Genomic DNA, 7500 nt, shown 5'->3' on the forward strand with positions numbered 1-7500 from the left:
AAGGTGAGAACAACAAACCGTCTTTTTTATTATTTTATTTTATTATTTTTTTACTCTCCTTCTTCAAACACTCCAATTCAGTACCAGTAAATAGATTATTCTTTTCACAACTATAAAAGTTCAACAGCCAGTAAAAGAGAAACGCCTAGCGAGACTGGACCTCAAAAAATCTGAGCAGAGTCGACAGAAAACGTTCACAGCGACGAGCTAATTGACAAACACCAACAAATCCAGTGTCGGTATAAAATTGTCTCGACTTGATACAAGTTAACTTCTTACTTAGCAACTTTTAGATAACAGATTTAACGATAACGTACAACAACGGCTAAAAACGGTTCTTATCAGCTGAGGTCTATTGACTCGAGTGTGAACGAATGTTTAGGTTTTTACTTTTGCTAACAAACTGCTTTTCAGCAGACAAGCTGCGCTTTGTTCGCACCGGGTTACCAAAAGAGAGTTTCAGAAGTATATATATGTGTATATATGTATATATATATGTATCAATATATAAACTGAGATGGCAAGATCTGCCTTTAAAGCTCTATTGCTTCAGGATACAACAACTGCAACGTGATATGGTGGGACTAGCCAAATGACTTTTCAGTGTTCTGGCGGGATTGAAGATGTAAGGATTTTTTCTTTTATCTGAGAGACGAACGAGGGAATAGATGTATAGTCTGTCTATGTGTGTACCTGGATACTTACGCGTCTTTTAAACACTAGACAAACACACACTTGGATATATATATGTATACGTGGGGACAAGGAAGCTGATTATGGTTGGAGGGTTCTGTCCAAGAAAAATGGGCATAATAAATGAGGTTATCAGGATAAGATAGGAGGGATAACGATATTACTTCCTTTCCTTCTTATTTTCAAAGAACTTTAAACCTTCGTAGTAAACTTTTTCTGGTTTTACTTTCCCTGCTTTTTGCTTTTCACTAATTTGCCGGCTTCAAGCCTTGCGCTTTGACCTCAAGCACTCACAATTCAACTGCGGTGCTTTCCAATATTTGAAATGTTCTTTCTCCAATGTTAATTAAAAAGGCTGCGGCAAACCTTGCTTTAATAAAAATTTTATGATGTTTCTTTTTCTTGAACCTAAATAAATGGTTCTGTTTACCAATAGTTTTATTATCTTTACAAACTAGTATTACTCACAACAATTGGATTTTCGCAACGGTAATGTTTTTTTTGCGTAATTCTCGTTTTCTTTGGTTTAGCTATTTCCTTTCTTGCAACGCGCCTTGGAGGAACTTTGGAATCTGGTACTTACGATTTTTCAAGTAGTACTTTTTCTCTCTCACTCTTGACTTGAGATTCCCCTTCAATTAACGGTACTTTTGGTCTCTAACCCTGTCAGAGATCAGTGCCTCTACAATGCTATAAAACCGCACTTCCTCATGTGGACGAAGGGTTTTCGGCCGCTGGAGGTTTCCAGCAAGGTCCTTGCTAGCATCAGACAATCTCGCTCTCAGCTGAGTTACCTCAGGAAACTGGTTTAGCAAGCTACTCCAAGCCAGAATCTTTCTCAGCTGCAAGACCAAGGCAGGGGACGGGTTATTCCAATGGAGCTCTCAAGAAGAACGTTTTCACCTCTCCTCTTCACTTCTGTTCTTCTGGTTTTGGATTAGGACGGACTACTGGAAGTATCAGGAGGGGGGACTTAGGTCTATCGGCTGTGCAAGGACGGGACGATGATGATGGGACTTTGAGACTTAATAACAGTTTCAGCAGAATTCTCTTTAGCTGACTGTTACCAAATTGTATGATTTTTGGTCAATTCAGCCAACAGAGAATTCGAGAAGGGAGTCTTTAAGGACTCTGGGTAGCGGAATTTTAACTTTTTTTTTAATAGTGACCAAGTTTCACTTCAAGTTGAACTGTCACTTCACTCTTGTAATGACGATGGCCTTTCAAGCGAGTTCTTCTCTTGAGAATAATTAAGGCTTTGAGACACAAGGCGAGGTACAGCAGATTATGTAATACCTGGGACACTGAAAATAAAAATACAAGCATTAAGTCACTGGGACAAAAATTACACATTCATTATAACGCACAAAGGTTTCATAATAATGTGTAAGGAAATAACATGAAAATATGTAAATGTATTTCTGTTTCGTTTTATATTCCTAAATGGCAGATAAAAGTTTGTTTAACTCAAGCTTATATGCACACAAACATACACGCAAACTCTCACACACCTTTTATTCATCGATCAATAAGTCACATTGTCATGGAATTTCAAGAAAAAATATTACCTTTCACATAAGAAAAGAATGGTAGCATATATAAGACAAATTACAGCTACGGCATCCCCCCAAAAATACTGAATGAAAAGAATCTTGATCTACGTATAAGACGTCGAATCTTATTATCATCCCCTGTACGAAGGCACAGAAAGATGACGAAAAAGGTCTCATCAAATCAACATGCTGAATGGACTTCAAGGCGAGTTAGATATCAGGGAAGCTGACATAATGTCATATTGTTGAGGCCAAAATTTGCGCTGCACCTCAGTTGGGCTGTGCGATACAACGTGAAATCCCGACCCTAGTTGGGCTTCAGTTAATATCGAGTGGATTACAACTAAGATATCTTGCTAAATATAATAGATATAGGTGATGACGTTCCATCATTTCAGTAGTAATGATAACGGTTTAATATAAAGATGAATCTCGGTAAAAATTAGCAAAAAGATTTTCACATAAAATTATGAAACGAAAGTATACATATACCCATATACATATGTGTAAAAGTAGTCATCAGGGAAAAAGGACAAACAATTTTGCTTGATTATAGGACAATCATTGTACCATAATTTCTCTTTTTTTTTTTTTTTTTTAAGTTTACGTCCCATGCCCCTCACTCTGATTTTAGGAAGATGACATTCTATGGGAAGATGGCAATCTATTGGGAAGATGACATTCTACTAGGAAGATGACATTACACTGGGAAGATGATAGGCTACTTAAAAGATGACATTCTAAAAGGAAGATGACGTTCTACTATGAAAATTACTTTCTACTGAGATGACATTCTACTATGAATACGAAATTCTACTGGGAAAATGGTATTCTATTGGGAAGATAATATTCTATTGTAAAAATGATATTCTACAGGGGATGATGCCATTCCACTGGGATGATGACATTTCTACTTGGCAGATTAAATTTTCCTGGAAAGACGCAACTCTATTAGGAAGATGATATTCTACAGGGAAGATGAAATTCTACTGAGAAGATGGCATTCTATTGTGAAAATGAAATTCTACTGGAAAGATGCCATTCTACTAAGGGTACATGAAAATCTATTAAGAACATGAAATTTTACTGGAAAAATTACATTCTATTAGTCATTATATTCTGCTGGGAAGATGGCATTCTATAATTACAATGACATTCTACTGGGAAGATTACATTCTACTAGGATGATTCTACTAGGAAGATAACATTCTATTAGGAACAATATATTCAACTGGGAAAATGAAATTCTATTAGGAATATGACATTCTCCTGGGAAGATGAAACTCTACTGGGAAGATGACATTCTATTAGGAATATAACATTCTACTGGGAAGATGAAACTCTACTGGGAAGATGACATTCTACTGGGAAGATAAAATTCTACTGGGAAGGCGACATTCTAATTGAAGATGATATTCTATTGATAAGATATAATTCTATTGGGAACATTAAATTCTATTGGGAAGATAACATTCTGCCGGGAAAATAACCTTTTACTAGGAAAATTGAATTGTACTGGGAAAATGACATTCTATCAGGAACATGAAATTCTACAGGGAAGATAAAAATCTAGTCAGAAGATGAAATTCTAGTCAGAAGATGAAATTCTGTTGGGAAGATGACATTCTACAGGGATGATGACATTCTGCCTGGAAGATGACGTTCTCTGGGAGGATTAAATTCTACTGGGATGACGACATTCTAACGGGAAAATGACATTCTACTGGGAAGATGAAATTCCACTGATAAGATGAAATTCTATTATTATAATTATTATTAATTGCCAAGCTAAAACCCTAGTTGGAAACGCAGGATGCTATAAGCCCAGGGCTCCAACAAGGAAAATATCCCAGTAAGGAAAGGAAACCAGGAAATAAGAGAAGTAATTAGGATAAAATATTTTAAGAACCGTAACAACATTAAAATAAACATTTCATACGTAAACTATAAAAAATTAACAAAATAAGCGGAAGATAAATAGATAGAATAGTGTGTGCGGGTGTACCCTCAAGCAAGTGAATTCTACCCCAAGACAGTGGAAGGCCATGGTACAGAGGCTATGGCGCCACCCAGACTGGAGAACAATGGTTTGATTTTGGAGTGTCCTTTTCCTAGAAGAGCTGCTTACCATAGCTAAAGAGTCTCTTCTGCCCTTGCCAAGAGTAAAGTAGCCACGGAACAATTACATTGCAGTAGTTAACCCATTGAGAGGAGAACTGTTTGGTAATCTAAGTGTTGACAGGTGTATGAGGACAGAAGAGAATAAGTAAAGAACTATTCGGTATATGTGTAGGCAAAGGAAAAATGAGCCGTAACCAGAGAGAAGGATCCAATGTAGTACTGTCTGATCAGTCAAAGGATCCAATAACTCTCTAGTGGTAGTATCGGAACGGGTAACTGGTGCCCTGGCCCACCTTATTACCTTATAGGGAAGATGACATTCTTCAAGGAAGATGACATTCTGCCAGGAAGATGACGTTCTACTGGGAAGATGAAATTGTATTGCGAAGATGACATTTTACTTGGAAGATTAAATTGTACCGGGAAGATGACATTTTACGGGGAAATTAAAATTCTACAAGGAAGATGACAATCTACTTAAGAGATGACATTCTACTGGGAAAATGACATTATATTAGGAAGACGGCATTCCTTCTGGGAAGATGACATTTACTAGGTAGTGACATTCTACTGCAAAGATGAAACTCTACTAGGAAGATTGACATTCTACAAGGAAAATGACATACTACTGTGAAAATAATATTCCACTGGGAAGATGGCATTCTACTAGGTAGATGACATTCTACTGGGAAGATGACATTCTACTGGGAAGATGACATTCTACTGAGAACATGACATTCTACTGAGAAGATGACATTCTACTGGGATGATGAAACTCAATAGGAAAATTAAATACTATTGGGAAGATGACATTCTACGGGGAAGTTGGCATTCTAAGAGGAAAATGACATTCTACTGGGATTATGATATTTTACAAGGAAAGCTGAAATTTTACTTGGAAGATACAATTCTACTAGGAAGATGAAATTCAACTAGGAAGATGACATTCTACTACATAGATAACATTCAACAGGGAAGATGACATTCTACTAGAGAGATGAAATTCAACTAGGAAGATGGCATTCTACTACAGTAGAAATATGAAATTCAACTGGCAAAATAACATTCTACAAAAAAAGATAATCATGACATTCTACTAAAAAGATGAAATTCAACTGGGAAGATGAAATTCAACTGGGAAGATGTCATTCAACTAGATAGAGGATATTCAACCGGGAAGATGACATTCAACTAGAAAGATGAAATTCAACAGGGAAGATGACATTTAATTAGAAAGATGAAATTCAATTGGAAAGATGAAATTCAATTGGAAAGATGACATTTAATTATAAAGAAGAAATTCAACTGGGAAAATGATATTCTACTAGAAAGATGAAATTCAATTGGAAAAATGACATTATACTAAAAAGATGACACTCAACTGGTAAGATGACATTCCACTAGAAAGATGCAATTCAACTGGGAAGAGGAAAATCTACTAGAAAGATGAAATTCAAGTGGGAAAATGACATTCTACTAGAAAGATGGAATCCAACTGGGGAAATGACATTCTACTAAAAAGATGCAATTCAACTGGGAAGATGACATTCTACTAGAAAGATGAAATTTAACTGGGAAGATGACAATCTACTCGAAAGATGAAATTCAACAGGGAAGATGACATTCTACTAGAAAGATGAAATTCAATTAAGGAAATACCATTCTACTAGAAAGATGAAATTTAACTGGGAAGATGACATTCTACTAGAAAGATGAAATTTAACTGGGAAGATGACATTCTACTTGAAAGATGAAATTCAACTGGAAAGATGACATTCTACTAGAAAGATGAAATTCAACTGTGAAGATGAGATTCAACTAAAAAGATGAAATTCAACTGTGAAGATGAGATTCAAATGGGAAGATGACATTTAACTAGAAAGATGAAATTCAATTGGAAAGATGACATTCTACTAGAAAGATGAAATTCAAGTGGCAAAATGACATTCTACTAGATAGATGAAATTCAACTGGGGAAATGACATTCTACTAGAAAGATGCAATTCAAATGTGAAGATGAAAATCTACTACAAAGATGCAATTCAACTGGGAAAATGACAATCTACTAGAAAGATGAAATTCGATTGGGAAGATGACATTCTACAAGAAAGATAAAATTCAAATGGGAAGATGAAATTCTACTAGAAAGATGAAATTCAACTGGGAAGATAACATTCTACTAAAACGATGAAATTCAACTGGGAAGATGTCATTCAACTAGAAAGAGGATATTCAACTGGGAAGATGACATTCAACTAGAAAGATGAACTTCAACTAGGAAGATTACATTCAACTGGAAAGATGAAATTCAATTGGAAAGATGACATTCTACTAGAAAGATGAAATTCAACTGGAAGATGACATCCTACTAGAAAGATGAAATTCTACAAATAAGATAACATTCTTCTAGAAAGATGAAATTCTACTAGAAAGATGAAATTCAACTGGGAAGATAACATTCTACTAAAACAATGAAATTCAACTGGGAAGATGTCATTCAACTAGAAAGAGGATATTCAACTGGGAAGATGACATTCAACTAGAAAGATGAACTTCAACTGGGAAGATGACATTCAACTGGAAAGATGAAATTCAATTGGAAAGATGACATTCTACTAGAAAGATGAAATTCAAGTGGGAAAATGACATTCTACTAGAAAGATGAAATTCAATTAAGGAAATACCATTCTACTAGAAAGATGCAATTCAACTGGGAAGATGACAATCTACTAGATAGATGAAATTCGACTGGGAAGATGACATTCTACGAGAAAAATGAAAATCAACTTGGAAGATGACATCCTACTAGAAAGATGAAATTCTACAAATAAGATAACATTCTACTAGAAAGATGAAATTCAACTTGGAAGATGACATCCTACTAGAAAGATGAAACTAAACTGGGAAGATGACATTTTACTAGTAAGATGAAATTTTACTAGGAAGATGACATTCTACTAGAAAGATGAAATTCAACTTGTAAGATGACATCCTACTAGAAAGATGAAACTAAACTGGGAAGATGACATTATACTAGTAAGATGAAATTTTACTAGGAAGATGACATTCTACTACAAAGATGAAATTCTATAAGGAAGATAACATTCTATTAGAAAGATGAAATTTAACTTGG

At 35.2% G+C, this 7500-nt stretch overlaps 1 protein-coding gene across 1 annotated transcript in view; it reads right to left on the reverse strand.

The window, feature by feature from the left end:
- The window catches only part of LOC137625606 (uncharacterized), a 207156-nt gene that overhangs the window by 181903 nt on the left and 17753 nt on the right, over positions 1-7500 (reverse strand). Inside the window, exon 2 of the mRNA XM_068356520.1 lies at positions 1-1997. This exon is cut by the window's left edge and continues 551 nt beyond it. The gene's annotated coding sequence lies outside the window, so the exon portion shown is untranslated. The remainder of the gene's footprint in view (positions 1998-7500) is intronic.

Source organism: Palaemon carinicauda, chromosome 2 (assembly GCF_036898095.1).
Source record: "Palaemon carinicauda isolate YSFRI2023 chromosome 2, ASM3689809v2, whole genome shotgun sequence".
Taxonomy (NCBI): Eukaryota; Metazoa; Arthropoda; class Malacostraca; order Decapoda; family Palaemonidae; genus Palaemon; species Palaemon carinicauda.